The 16,667-nt window shown below is 35.5% G+C and overlaps 1 long non-coding RNA gene across 1 annotated transcript; it reads left to right on the forward strand.

The window, feature by feature from the left end:
* Positions 1-475: 475 nt before the first annotated feature.
* LOC138703724 (uncharacterized) lies at positions 476-16,395 on the forward strand. Its single transcript, XR_011333250.1, has 3 exons — positions 476-610; positions 5,868-5,944; positions 9,289-16,395. It is a non-coding gene; the product is annotated as an uncharacterized lncRNA (long non-coding RNA).
* The last annotated feature ends 272 nt before the right edge of the window (positions 16,396-16,667 follow it).

The following is a 16,667-nucleotide window of genomic DNA, read 5'->3' on the forward strand; positions in this document are numbered from 1 at the left end:
AATTTAGAAAAATAAAGAATAACCCTACCAAACGTTAAGTTCTTAAGTTACCAGGAAGTCTTTTCCAAGTCAGATTATTACGATGTAAATTTTAAAATGTATTGAACATAATATCAGACTACTTCAATCGTTAGCTTTTGGCAAACTGGAAGTGTATTTTCTAATTCTGCACAATTTTTTTTATTGTTCGACGCATGAAAAAGATTCTTTCATAAGTCACATTCGAAGTGAAATCAAACGGCATTCGAAATATATCACACAAGTTAAGAATTTTTTTAATTGCGCAAATTTTGATAACGAAAACCGGGTCATTAATTTGTATGAAAGGTATAGTTAATTAATTCACGCGAAAATAACTAGGACAGCGATAGATAAATATTGAGAAACAAAACCAGTTTGAAAAAGAAGTTGAAGAAAAAGAAACATGAGTAATTATCCATTTAGATATAAAATTACTCGTTATGTCATTGTCATACTGATAGAAGCAAATTAGTAGGTTAAATGAAAGTATTGAAATCAGGTGAAATTTCACTGTTGTCAGTATATATAGATCTAAACAAACTGAATTTCCACTAAATCGTCTTCACACTCCGAACTAACTCCAGTTGAGGTACGTATTGGGTGAAATGTTTCAGCTTTATTTCTTATAATTTTATTGGCACAAGTGGCCGTTTAAATATATAACAATAGAGTATGGGTTGTAATATTGTGATACGAGTAATATTGTGCTAGTTTTTTTTCTGAGAAAGTATTACAATTTTACTGAGTGAGAGGAAATAGGTTCTTTACGTCAACATGTTAAGGGAATGATCGTGCACAACTTGCTGCTCAAAACCGATCCTTCCCTCGCTCAGTAAAATTGTAATGGATTCTCAAAAGAACTATCACAACATTACTCGTATCACACTTTACCAACCTCTACCCTAGATGAGTAATGCTAAGATAGATGACGAAATCTGAAGGTGTAATGAGACCATAACGGGATAACTAGTTGAAATCTTACGTATGCAGTATTCTTTGGAAACTTTTTTAAATTAGCATTATAGGAATTTACAATGAGGAATCTATAAATCTCATTATAATAGAAATTGTTGCATTAACAAGTATAGTCTACTATCAATCCCCACCATGATTAAGGTGTTATTAATACATATCTGGATATATAACGTAATTTTATCTGCGGAACACGAAATTAATGGTGATGGTGGTGGTTGTAGAACTAGTAATAATAGTACCACAGTCTAATATTATACAGACGCGAAGTTTGGGATGATTTTTTTTCATTTCTCGCGATAGTTGCTAGCCGCTTGGAGCTCTGTGAGTACTAGGAACAATAGACTGTGCCATTGCCATCGTGATTTATTACAGGCCGTAAGCGGACCATGTGACTCCATTAACCCGATCACGAAGAGCGGCTTGTCAACCATATAAATTAGTTGGAATGCATAAAGAGTAACATATATTTCTTTCAAATGTAGTGTACCGGTAATTGCATTAATAAAATTTAAAACAAGGATTATGAGACATTTCAGACATAATTCACTTAAGAGTTAAGATGTAACATTATTTTTGGTGTGGAAATTACGTTGTTCGTATGTGTAATACCTGCCTTTACTTCGATTAAATATTGCGAAATTCTTGTACATTCATTTATGCACGATTCAATAATTTTCAGTTGAACCGCACGGATATTTAGATATGCTGAAATTATAGGTTATGTTTACTGTACCAGTTGCCCTTTTCTGTCTAATTTTAGTGGTCTCCAATGCCCTGCCATTACATATGTACCGGTATATTATGTCGTATGAAAATTGTACGTTATGTTTACTATATTTAACTTATATTCCTATATTCGGAAGTATACATTATAATTAGATATATTGTCATGTATGATACCCCGCACATTCAATTTGTCTGCATTTTAATACTACAATTGAGACTGAATTACTATATTTATCTACAACCTAAGAGACGAAGTAACACAATCGTATGTACACTAATTTCATAGGAGTGATATGATAAATTTTCTGTCTTTATCAAGGAAGGTAGATGTGCTATATTAAAATCACAATATAAATTCTTTTTTATTAAACCTCAAATAGCTTCCATTCTAAACTTAGAATCTTTATGCGAAAAGATTATGTTAACATGTAAAATTCTCTTCACATTAAAATAACACACTTTTGTATTTATTTCTGCAACATATTATGCAACAAAAAGTAAACGGAACTTATGGACACATTACACTAAATAAAACTTAGCAATGATACGCAATAAAGTTATAATATAATATTTCACTAAGCTACATACACTGAAATAGGAAACCGAACATACATTACGGCGGTCCAGATCGAAAAGGCATTGACTGTGCCGTATTTCGCATTGTTGTGAAAAGTTGTGTAAACTGTGAAATGTTTGTTATCGGTTGTAATAACTGTAAATGGCTAAAGTACAATAATTTGAATAATAATATGGAACAAGGAGACGTTTGTTGCACTATAAATTCTAAGAAAAAGAGGTCAGAGTTATCTTTCTTCCGAAAGATCCAGGAAGGTGAGTTTATAAAATATAATATATGCTTTATGAAAATAATATATGTAGCTTATGTATTTCGTATTTCAATAGTGGAAGGAAGGTGTTAATTTTTTCAAAAGAACACGATATCGAAAGTACAATACATTTTATCGTCTGCTAGGCAAATAGTCTGTGATGAGGCGATCGTAGCGATCCTCGTAGCTAGCAACTATCTATGGATGCATATTTTAACTGTCTATGTATGCATATTTAGTAAGTATTGAGCTTCGTAACTGTATATACTAGACTGTGATAGTACTATAGGCTATCCCGTGAAACCAAATGCATGTGTGCGCAATAGCTCACATTACAGAGAGTTTTCGCACCTTCGTCGCCCGCTATGCGTCTAGCGCTATGTTGACGTCAGTAGTGACGTGTGTTCATGTTCGTAAAATAAGTAAAGAATTATAAGGCTGTATTAAACGATATTTGCCGCTCCGTGTTTATCATGTCGTAGCTCCTATGATAGTCAATCAATCGCGCTAACTTTTTCAATTTTTAGCTCAATGTCTGACTTCGATGTGATCTGTTCGGAACAGACATTTACACCTTCAAAACTTGGTAAGCGGCAAAATTTGTATTTTTCTCGTTAGATGGGAAGTAGAAGCGAAAGAAATGTTGAGAAAGAATGGAAATTACTTTTAAAAGTGATCGCTACTCAAAATCTTTCCTGCTTTCCGAGTTACGGCAAGTTAAACAAAGCAGAGTTTTCTCTTGGCGGAGTATTCTCGGCTCACCTTTTGTCGGTTATCTCAACGAAAAATTATTTCCGGAACTTGCTTGTACTACGGCATGAATAATTCACCCATTTTGAGCTGTTCTATGTAGATGAATATCATCCACAATTTCAAATAGAGATGTGGGCAGGAAAGAACATAAGAAGAGCAAATAAGTCTACAAATAAAACGAAGCAAATGGGGATGGATTGGCCATACTCTTCGAAAAGAAAATTGCATTGAGAAAGAAGCTTAAAGATGGAATCCAAAAGGCAGCAGAAGGAGAAGAAGACCAAAGGTTACCTAGAGAAGATCAGTGGAAGAGGAAATACGGAAGGCAGGGACATCTTAACCCGAAATTGCCAATATCGCTCAGAATAGAAGACGGTGGCGTAAGTTTGTTGGCGCCCTTTAACCCAGTGCGAGATACAGGAGATGATGATGATGATGATGATGATGATGATGATGATGATGATGATGATGATGATGATGATGATGATGATGAGGACGACGACGATATATGTATACAGTATATATCATCTCCATGTACAATGATGTAAAGATATATGAAAACATTGCTTTTAAAAATAAATAATTTAATTACGTCAATGTATAATAGACATCATAGACTAACACGTCTTTGTTTGAAAAAGATTTCACAATCGAAAAATCGAATTCACAGTTAAGAATGCACATCAATATTTCTACAATATCCTATATTCTCTTAAATAGCTTCACGTTTTGCTCTGGCCCTTATCTTTCCGCTTTAAACTAATAGGCTACCTTCATATTAAGCCTACATTCTGTAAAAACAAACTCACTATACAGGGTGATTCAGACCACCCGTAACAGTCATTTCGGAAACTAGTGTATTAAAATTTTCGACACAAAAATATTTACTACTAAAACACATATGAACTTTCACTTGAGCTTGATTTCATCAATCACCCTTAACAGGAAATAGGGTCAGTGGCGTATTACTTTAAAATTTCAAATGTGAGCAGTGGTCAAATATAGACCATTTGATAGAGCTCTTCAAAACAAACAACTTTCATAAGAAACGTTTTTATTAATTCCTACTCTTTCAATGAGAAAACGTACGAAAAGGCAATGAGTGATTCAGGCCACGCGTAAGTCATTTATTTTGGAAACTAGAGCATTAAAATTTTGCGAGACAAAAATATTTATCACTAAAGCACATGTGAACTTTCACTTGAGCTTGATTTCACCAATCAGCCTTAACAGAAAGCAGGGTCAGTGGCGTATCACTTTAAAATTTCAAATGGGAATCGGGGTCAAATAGGGTACCATTTGATAGAGCTCTTCAAAACAAACAACTTTCATAGGAAACGTTTTTATCAATTTCTACTCTTTCAAAGAGAAAACTTACGAAAACATGTCATTAATATGAGAAGTATTACGAGAAGAAAGTGTAAACTAGATAAATACATTTTAATGTTGACATAGTATACACGCACAATTACCTGGCTGAGTGTAGACCTGGTGGCCGGCAGCACCGTCGAGAGATGAATACAAGTAAACTATCCCTTCCCCTTTGCTTGTTCAGCAGTGTTTCCTTTAGTCACGGCAATACAGTATCTGCGGCCAGTTCTACATGTATACTGCACTTAGCCAGATAATAGACTCAGGTGGCCTTGTCCAACAATATACAATAAGAAGGAAGTGTTTTGTTTTCTCTGTACCTACGCATGTACAGTTTTCTAGTTTTGCACTTTTGTGACTAATAAAATAAGTACCTAAAAGTTAAACGTGATTACAAATACTTCCTACGTACTACAACCAGATACAGTATCTGGTGCTGACATGGTCAGCACGATCTCCTGACTTGGATCTTTGGATTTCTATCTTTGGGGACGGTTAAAAACATCGTCTATCAAGATCGTCCCATAACAAGAGATGACATAAAACAGCGAATCCGAGAGACCTTCCAGTCACTTTTGACCACGCCGAAGTGTTACGAGTCACTGACAGTGTTAGAAGAGTACGGGTGTGTGCTGCTCAGAACGGCAGACAGTTTGAACATTTGTAAAATTTAATGGAATTATCCAGTCTTTCAGTAACATCTGTCAACATTAATTGTCTTGCTTACATTTTCGTATTGTAACATTTCTCAATATCGATGGCATTGTTTTTCGTACGCTTTCTCATTGAAAGAACAGGAATTGATAAAAACGTTTCCTATGGAAGTTGTTTGTTTTGAAGAGTTCTGTCAAATGACCCCTATTTGAACCCGACTCCCATTTGAAATTTTAAAGTAATACGCCACTGACCCTACTTCTTGTTAGGACTGATTGATGAAATCGAGCTCAAGTGAAAGTTCACGTGTACTTAAGTCATAAATATTTTTGTCTCGAAAGTTTTAATGCGCTATTTTCTGAAATAAATGACTCTTACTGGTGGTCTGAATCACCCTGTATTCTACATGTAAATATGTGGACAATGGCATTAGACAAAAGATAAAAATGATGAGATTCTTTGTGATATTATAAAATGGTGAGAATGTTGTTAATTGTTTAGATATTTATTTATGTAATTATTTCGAACTATTAATTGCAGATGACTGTGCAGGAGTCCACTATAAAATGTTGACTATTCTTCGTTTGTTCCTCTTTGTGTTTCTACTCGTAACAATGGTAATTTTTTTAATAACATAATTAATTATATCAAATATTGTACTTTTGTAATACTTCTTGTTTTGAAATGCCATAACTATATTATGAAAATGAGTATGAAGAGAAGTTAAAGGTTCATATATTCAATTAATATTTGAAAAGAAAAATTCGCTCCGACGCCGGGGATCGAACCCGGGTCTTTGGTTCTACGTACCAAGCGCTCTGACCACTGAGCTACGCTGAATTCAATCCACAGCACCGGATCTAACAGATCAACTATTGACCAGATATTTTGTATTCGACAGATAATGGAGAAAAAATGGGAGTATGAGGGTACAGTGCATCAGTTATTCATAGATTTCAAAAAGGCATATGACTCGGTTAAGAGAGAAGTTTTATATGATACTAGTGGCTTGTGCAGCAAATACTGCTGCAAACTAAGTTCGTTAGACATTCAAATAAAAATTTTTCAGATTTATTTTCAATGAAGAATACTTGTCTTTTTGATAGTTATTTGCTTCCATAATAATGAAACATACTCCCTCTGAATGGATTTTTTTAGGCCAAATACGTTTTCTTGAACCTATCCAACTTCAGTTTTTGAGTTTCAACGCGAAAACGCAAATATCAATGTCAGGACGATAGCAGTAGCTATTTCAGGTCATTGTGGATTGTAGGCAAAAGTTAAAAAAATGTCAGGTTTGCTAAGCTTTCGAACAATAGCATTTTCGTATAGCTGCTGCATGTAGAACTTGAAATGTACAGCGTAGAATCATTTTCTCCTACTAAGAGATCTTGCTGAAATGATCTGGAGACTACAAAATTTTCTAGGCCTCTTATTTTATCAGTAAGTAATACCTTTTGATCTTTCCTTAGGAACTGTAATTGTTGCGCTCTCTCGAGCCAATACTGAAGACAATGACACATATCAATATCTACACTACACCGCCATTAAGTATATGAAAAAGACCTAACACCACTGAGTTAATAAGTATAAAAATATTTGATTTTTAATAACAATATTATTATCTTACTTAAGTTTTGTAGTTATATATAGCAGTCACTCAGTAAATTATAGAAATGAAGATCTAAATTAAGATATTCTCTACATTCACTTACATAACCACAAAACGTTTCACTTTCATGTCATCAATATAGCATCAATATTATGTACCATTAATGAAAAATAGATGTATCATGATATTAACTATAATAATATTTAATTTCTAATGGTAATAATGTCATCAAACCACCTCAAGTTTCGTAGATTTGAATATCCAATACACAGTTGTACTCAGAAAATTATACACTGCAGAATCAGTTTTTAATAACAAATTGAATTGAGCTCTAAATATGTCGGCAATCCTGCAGGTCATGGCCTTCGTGTAATAGCCTATTGTTTATTGTAGTGTGTGTTTTGTTCTGAAATTCAATCAAGTCGGCCGTGATTCGATAAAATTAGTTCTCAAAACTGGCAACAGATGAATTTTGGAAAATAGGAAAATTATGTAGGAAAATTGACATTTCACTGAAAACTACTACTTTTACGAAAAACTTTGGATGCCAGGCATGAAAATGAGGGGTCACTCATTAAAATGCGTTCAGTCGTTTTCCCGTAATTTCCATTACCAGTTCAAATTATATATATAGATTCTTATGGAATTTGGTATTCCCAAGAAACTAGTTCCATTAATTAAAATGTGTCTCAGTAAAACGTATAGCAGAGTTCCTATAGGTCAGTTTCTGTCAGATGTGTTTCCAATTCACTGTGGGCTGAAGCAAGGAGATGCACTATCTCCTTTACTTTTTAACTTTGCCCTAGAGCATGCCATTAGGAAAGTCCAAGATACCAGAGAGGGTTTGGAATTGAATGGGTTACATCAGCTGCTTGTCTATGCCGATGACGTGAATATGTTAGGAAAACACGGAAATTTTACTTGAAGCAAGTAAAGCGATAGGTTTGGAAGTAAATCCCGGAAAGACAAAGTATATGATTATGTCTCGTGACGAGAATATTGTACGAAATGGAAATATAAAAATTGGAAATTTATCTTTTGAAGAAGTGGAGAAATTCAAATATCTGGGAGCAACAGTAACAAATATAAATGATACTCGGGAAGAAATTAAACACAGAATAAATGTGGGAAATGCCTGTTATTATTCGGTTGAGAAACTTTTATCATCCAGTCTGTTGTCAAAAAATCTGAAAGTTAGAATTTATAAAACAGTTATATTACCGGTTGTTCTTTATGGTTGTGAAACTTGGACTCTCACTTTGAGAGAGGAACATAGGTTAAGGGTGTTTGAGAATAAGGTGCTTAGGAAAATATTTGGGGCTAAGAGGGATGAAGTTACAGGAGAATGGAGAAAGTTACACAACGCAAAACTGCACGTATTGTATTCTTCACCTGACATAATTAGGAACATTAAATCCAGACGTTTAAGATGGGCAGGGCATGTAGCACGTATGGGCGAATCCAGAAATGCATATAGAGTGTTAGTTGGGAAGCCGGAGGGAAAAAGACCTTTGGGGAGGCCGAGACGTAGATGGGAAGATAATATTAAAATGGATTTGAGGGAGGTGGGATATGATGATAGACTGGATTAATCTTGCTCAGGATAGGGACCAATGGCGGGCTCATGTGAGGGCGGCAATGAACCTCCGGGTTCCTTAAAAGCCAGTAAGTAAGTAAGTATTACAGATATTATTCTGTACGACAAATTAATAAATCTTTAATATTCTCATAGCTAGCAGTGCATATTCTGTACAGATTACTGTGCACTTAACTGCGGAATCCCGGCCAAATAAGTCACTCAGCTGAGTGCACTCCTAGTATAATGGCAGTTGACATTGGACATACACGTCAACATATATGCCTAACTTGGAGTCAGGCCACAAAGGGAAACATTGAAGGAGGAGAGTTCGATCCGGTGCTGTGGATTGAATTCGGCTTAGCTCAGTGGTCAGAGCGCTTGGTACGTAGAACCAAGGACGCGGGTTCGATCCCCGGTGCTGGAGTGAGTTTTTCTCCTCAAATATTAATTGCCAATATTACAGATATTATTCTGTAGGATAAATTAATAAATCTTTAATATTCATATATTCAATTTGTTCAATGTTTGTTTGAATATAATGAATAAATTTCTAACTACCATCTTCTCTGCAAATATCATTAAAAATAATAAAATATATCTGCAAAAAGTAAGAGAGATAAGTAAATAAACACAAAGTAGGTCAATATATCAACAGTGACATCCTGAACTTGGTAATTGCTTTGTTCTGGAATAGCATTAAATATTAACTTTAATTGAAACCATATGCAATATTTGAATTAAATATGTCACCCTATTATCATTTGTTTCAGATGCTTCCCACCCAGAGCCTTCCTCAGTATTACTTCTTGGCTCAAGACAAAAAGGTGCCGAAAAAAAGGCAGTAAAAAGAACAAAAACGAAGAAAAATAATTGCAACATAGTGTATAAGCAGAAAATAACACAAAACTATCCTAATGCACTTACCTGAAAACTTAATGTTTGTATAATATATCAGATAAACTCGCCTTTCTTTAGCTATGGCGAATTCAATAACCTTCTTGTTGGATTTAGAATTGTCACGAATCACTTTCTTCTCCACAGAGAGCACAGCTAAAGTCTCCAGTCTTTCATTTCCCATTGAATTTCTTAAAAATGTTTTAATACAATTTAGGGTTGAAAAACAACGCTCACTTTCAGCTGCCGTCATTGGAATGGTAATTATTATTATTTTCAACAACATAACACATTCCGAGAAAGTGCCCGACATGTTATTTTTCACAAAAAAAAAAATATATTTTAAAAGAACAGCAGCACCGGCTGCCCTGTGAAAATCTTCACAACTGTATAAAATCTGCAATTCCATTTTCAGTTTGTCTCCATTTAATGTAGGGTAATATTTGATAATGTCCCTGAGATTAATTGATGGGAAATTAATCACTTAGTCCTTAAAATTAATAAATAAAACAATTTTGAAGCACTGAGATGGTCCGAAAATTGATATTTGTCTTTAATATTGTTGACAATAACATCGCATGCTTCAAGAGCAGCAGCACGATTGTTTCTTGAATTTGTGTATTCTCTGTATCTTCTTCTGTTGTTAGGCTCATCCTTTATTACCTCCTCTGATTCATACGTTTTTCGAACTTCATAAATGGTATCACTAAAGTTATCTAAAAATTCTCTAACTTTAAGTGCATCAATATTTCTTTGTTGAATGCAGTGAGGCATAAATTTAAGGAAAAATTCTAACCTAAAAAGGAACTGTGGAGCCTTCAAAATACGAGCAAATTCCGCTGCCTGCTCAAATGTATGTCTGTCATTTATTTCTGTGTCTCGAATATGTTGAAAACGTTCTATTAGACTCCGTTTTCATACACATTATTTACAGTCCTGTGCTGAAAGTGCGATCCTTCTATGAACAAACTGAGCAAAGCATTTCATTCTTTTAGGTGATCTTCAAAAAAATGGATCTTTGCCTTGGATGTCTTAAAAAAATATTCTGCTTTGAGAGCATGACGATGTAGCATTTTGTAAAATCAAGTTGCCTTGATGGACATAACAATGTATATAGCTTGCGTTGGGATATTGTTTCTTGACGAGACATTGCACACCTCCTTTACCCCTCTCATAACAGAAGCCCATCGTATGTCTCACAGATAAGTTTCTCGGGAATCTTGTCCACCCCGATTTCATTTAGCTGCAAAATTATTTCTGTTAACCCCTGAGTACTCCTATCATGTACCTTAAACAAGCCCCAAAATCGTTCTTTAATTTGACTTCCCAACATATATCTCAAAATGTTGTTAGCTGAGATTTGTGCGAATTATCTGTTGTTTCATCAGCTTGCAACGATATACATACTAGGTTCAAAAAGTTCCCGGAATTTGCTGGTATCATAGAAACAACGTACCTTAAACACTATTCTACAGCATTCCCTTCAAAATAATTGCCTTCCGCAACAACACACTTTTGCCAACGCGTGTAGAGTTCCTGAAAGCAGGCCTGCAAGCCATTTTGTGAAACCCGTCTTAGTGCTCTCGTCGCGTTTGCGATAACCTCTTCAGCATTGAATCTCCGTCCTTTCAGATGACTTTTCAGGCAGAGAAACAGAAAGTAATCAGGTGGTGAGAGATCAGGAGAGTATGGTGGATGATCCAAAGCAGTTATGTTGTGCCTGGCAAGAAAATTCTTTACAATAATTGCGCGATGACCAGGTGCATTGTCATGCATAAGGAACCAGTTGCTTTCTACCCACTTTTCTGGACGTTTCCTTCTCACTGCGTCCCGGAGGCGAAGGAGGATTTCTACGCACAATTCTTTCGTTACAGTACGACCTTCTGGAATGAACTCATGGTGGATGAGACCCTGAGAGTCGAAGAAAACTTCCAACATAACTTTGCCTTTGGAAGTGTCCCTAGGAAATTTTTGCTTCCGAGGAGATGTTTTCGATTTCCACTCAGATGACTGTCGTTTAGGGACTGGGTCGTACAAGTAGCACCAAGTTTCATCACCAGCAATATTTTTTTTTTAAGAAATCACCATCTTCATCAGCCATACTGATCATGTCCCCAGCAAGAGTCATTCCTGTTTCTTTCTGTTCTGCCGACAACATTTTCGGAACTAACTTCTGAGACACGTAATGCATGTTGAGATGCTTGTGAAGAACATTGTGTACACTTCCGACTGATATTCCGACCTCTGCTGCTATCTCTTTTATGGTTTTACGTCGGTCGTCCCTCACAACATTACGCAAACGCTGAGCGATTGCTTCATTTGTTGCAGTTGTTGGTCGGCCGCTGCGTACGTCATCTTTGATGCTATCGCGGCCACCAGAAAAGCGTTTATGCCAGGCATACACTTGAGTTTTTTTCATTGCTGCTTCGCCATATGCTTCTTCCAACAATCTTAATGTCTCTGCAGGAGTTTTGTGTAACAAAACACAGAACTTGATGATTGTACGTTTTGTGAAACAAAACACAAAACTTGATGTTTGTACGCTGCTGTGTGGACATAGTTACAAAATGCGACGAACAAACAAAACACTATGATAAACAATTCCCTACAACTCAAAACCAACAATCGCCATTATCAACAAACTTTAAGGAAATGACATCATGAATGTTACCAACAAAACAAATGTATAATATTCCTTGTTATATATTAATACGAAAAGTGGTAGTAAAATTCCGGAAAATTTTTGAACCCAGTAGTATAATCAACTCTACTGACTTCAGTTTTTATATGTTGCTGACAACATTACTATATAACAAATCACTTTGAATAGTTTTGAAGTGCCTTTGAACACCTTCGCATTTTCTAAATGATCTCTTAGGTCACTATCCATTGTGGCAGTGAAATTTATTAACCCTTTGAACACACCCACGTTACCCGAGTCCTCAGTTTCATCATGATCTCATAAGGCGAGTTAAAATTCACCACAAAACTTTACTGCATCAATAATACGCGACAAAATATATCTCTTCTTGTCCACCTCTTCCTTATGCTTCCGAACAGAAACACTATAGCTCTCAAGTTGTTCTCGAACATTAATTTGTCCTGACAACGCTGAACTTAATTCCTTGTCTAAATGAGATTTCGAGAGACCACATTTTTCAATTTTGTCAGGAAAATCTTTCAAATCCGTAGTACCAGTCCTTGTCCACCATTTATCGTCACCCCCAAACAGTACACAAGGAATACAAAAGAATGGACTACTCACTTCGCAGTCACAAAACCATTCACAATTTTCGTACAACGATTTGTTGAAATATCTGATGCAAGTCTTCTTTCTATCACTACACTCCTGTTTTATATTCAGAACGGGTCTTGGTGGCCCTTGGTCTTTCGCAGCTATTGTGTCCGCGTCTGTTAAATGTTTCGTTTGCAATTCCATTCATTATAAAACACTAAATATTCATACAATATAGAATCGCAAGTTATACACACGGAACTCATTTAAGAAACGAATCAATTTAAACTATACGTCTTAACTTTACTGACAGAAATTTTCTAATGTTGTTTTTATATTGTAAATTAAAGCCAGTAAGCCTACCCGCTCTCCCGCACAGACCAAAAGCACGAACTCAACTAATCCCTTTCTCAGTTACATACAAACTTTCTCTCAGTTTACGTGAGACAGTACATCACCCTTGGGATCAACAAGGTTGTGAATTTTCACCCTTCAATCAATGTTACCCACATCGTCTGCAGCCAGCCAGTGCCCCTGCATCAACTTCAAGGACGAATATAATTTTCTGACAACATGCACAACGGTTAACTTACTGGAGGGTATCTCTACTACATTGACAACGCTGACACTGGGTCACAGTCTACTATATACAGTCGCGAAGCTCAATATGTAGTAAAAATGCAAACATGGGTAGTTGCCCACCACTAGGATCGCTACTATCGCCTCATCATCGCAGATCTCTCTCCTAGCAGACGACAAAATATGTTACACTTTCGTTGTAGTGTTCTTTTGGAAAAATTAACACCTTTCTTCCATTATTGAAATATTAAATGCATAAAGTTAATTTATTATTTTAATGATGTATATTAAATTCCATCATAAACTCGAAGATACCTGCAAGAAATAGGTTAATATTATTTTTGTTTGTGTAAAACGAACTGAAATTTACTATAATCGCTTCACTCATTCAAGATTATAGCGATAATTAACTATGAAACCAATAAATATTAATTTTCATTTCCCTTTACAACAATAATAATGGAAATATGAATTAATGGAGTAACTTAAGTGTACCGGTACTTTTAGTGTAGGCTTACGTAGTTAACAAAGTGGGATGAGGTTAAGCAATAATAATCACACCAGAATTGGAAATAAAACGTGATCAATAAATTTTATTGTAACAGACTTTTTCTACGTCTCTAGTAAAGTAACAAATAAAAATAACAACAAAATTAACAGCTATAATTAAAAACCTACGCCTATCCTTTGAAAAAAAAAAGTAGGCCTAAGCAATAATAATCCCACCAGAATTGAAAATAAAACGTGATCAATAGATTTCATTAAAACAAACTTATTTTTTCTACGTCTCTAGTAAAATATAATTATTCCAATTATTGTATTTTAGCCATTAACATTTTCATTACAACCAATAACGAACATTTCACAAGCATCAATGTGAAATACGCAACGAGCTAGCACTCGATAGAAATACGACACAGTCCAAAGTCAACCGTGGACAGTCTATTGTTTCTAGTTGCTAACCGCTTGGAGCGCTTTATCACGAGATTTGCAAAAAATCACCTCAAGCTTCGCGACTGTATATAGTAGACTGTGACTGGGTGCTGCGCTCCTGACCACTGAACCTCTACAAAAAGCGTGCTGTTAGAGTGAAGCAAAGTAGAAAGTAGCTTGAAAAGAAAATCTTATCGACTAAGGAAATTCTGATTTCATAACATTAAATACAAAACATTTACTTCTAAATTAATGGCAGGGCAGGAAGGGAGGGCACGTGACCCTGTGCCCTTTCAAAGGAGTCGCGCCTGGCCTCGCTAAAAGTGAGTCATCTGCTCAAAGTCTGGTATTTAAAATGACCAATCATGAAATACATAATAAAGTTTCTGTTTGCACAATACGTAGCAAAAAGTAAATATTAATAATTATTATACACTTTTACACTATTGTGATTTTTGTTGTACTTGCCGCTATTGTTAATAAGCCTTGTAAGTTAGATAGAATTCACAGACTAGTTACTATGGTCTGTCCAAAACAACTTCCGACCTGACAAATGGCGCCTTTAGCATGTTACCATGGCAACCATTCAAAGCAACCAATCACGAGAGACGCGTAACCATGGTAACGGGACGGTGTTGCCGTGTCTATGTTTACAAGCTGCAAGTGAATACCACGGCCTAGCGGTGAATGCAGTGCCCGGAATGACTGAGTTGGCTGGTTAGCGCGTGCTTTGTGTGAATTAAAAATATTATTTAGTTGCATTATTGTTTTAGTGTATCGATAATTATTGTGTTTAAATTATATTACACGTATTATCTTCGTTGTCATTGGTGGAGTGTGTGGCTAGCGTGCGTTTTCTAGTTTCTGCGAGAGTTTCTAAACAGATGACTTGTGCAATGTCGGAAGGAAGGAAAGGCAGGCGGAGAACAAAGAATATCGTACGAGGTGCCCCGTTAAAGAGTCAAGCGTGAGACGGAAAAAGATAATGGCGGGTCTCTTTTACCTTTTGGCGCAAGTCGTAATGAGAACTGCTGCTTGTATTAAAATTAATAAGAACACTGTTATCGATATTGGAAAAGAAAAAGGCCGTGGAGATTTCAATCATAAATATTTTTTAGTTTACTATTTTTTCAACGTCTTTCTAACAACATTACATTGAAGAATACCGACACTCATAAAAGTAAAGGCTTCGTATTAAATTTAAACCTGTTTTTACAGTTTACAATCCTTTCCATGCTTTTCTAACGGTATTACATTGAAGAATACCGGTACTACTACTACTACTACTACTACTACTACTACTACTACTACTACTACTACTACTACTACTACTACTACTACTACTACTACTAATAATAATAATAATAATAATAATAATAATAATAATAATAGACTAATAAAAGTAATAATGTACACCAATTTTAATGCCTAGTGTTCAACAAACTGGTTAGAAATGTATGTGTTCATGTCAGCCGTTCATTACTGCACTCTATCGGCAGCGCGCTCGCTTACACGAAAGATGGACAACATGACAACACTGCTTCCCCTTCTCTGTAAACTGTCAAGTCGGAAGTAGTTTTGGTCAATGTATAGAGAAACAGATTGCTTGTGGTTAAATGTGTCTGTACCATATGTAACAGCACAAGAACGTATTTTTATAAGTCTAACCATGTCAACTGATGTAGTAAGCTCACAGTCTAGTATATACAGTCTCGAAGCTCAATACGTAGTAAATATGCAAACATTAGGTAGTTGCTCACCACTAGGATCGCTAATATCGCCTCATTACAGGCAATGCAAAATAGTACCGTCACAGTCTATTGTTTCTAGCATCCTCAAAACTCAAGCTTCGTGACTGTATATAGTAGACTGTGGTAAGCTAGTATTATGTAACAAATTAGGAAGTAAGACGGACTCTTCTTCCACGCAGCTAAAGCAACCCTTAAAATACAGTTTTAGCAGGAAATGTCCGTTTTACTTCTATGTGGTGAGGAGATGGAATAGCCTTTCACACGACCCTAACCATACCTAATTTCCATCGAGAACGTCGCCCTTGAGAAAGTATTTTGTTGCTCAAGGAAGTAATTAAAGGGTCGAAAAGTTATATCACATCCTGACAAAATATTATACAAGAGAAGGGACATTGTAGCCAGTGTGTGATTTCTATCTGGACCTTGCTTCAAGCAAGTCCGCTTAAATTGTAACACATCTACCAGAATAAAACATCTGTCTACTAGCTATTGACTCTTATTTACTTCTATCCGTCGACGCTAGGACCTAAGGGTACAACCCACGTGACTAAAAAATAAAGACTGTTCTACACTACACCACATGTTCAAACTCATAACCGCACTACAATTATTCAGTTACATCCAATAAAATTGTTCGTAACTCTTTAATATTCAAATGCACGGACACATCGAATCATAGTTTTCAATCATCTTACATTACTATGATGTATCGGATGTACAAGGACATCATTTTATTTTTACTAACATTTTTAATATT

This window comes from Periplaneta americana, chromosome 7 (genome assembly GCF_040183065.1).
Source record: "Periplaneta americana isolate PAMFEO1 chromosome 7, P.americana_PAMFEO1_priV1, whole genome shotgun sequence".
Taxonomy (NCBI): Eukaryota; Metazoa; Arthropoda; class Insecta; order Blattodea; family Blattidae; genus Periplaneta; species Periplaneta americana.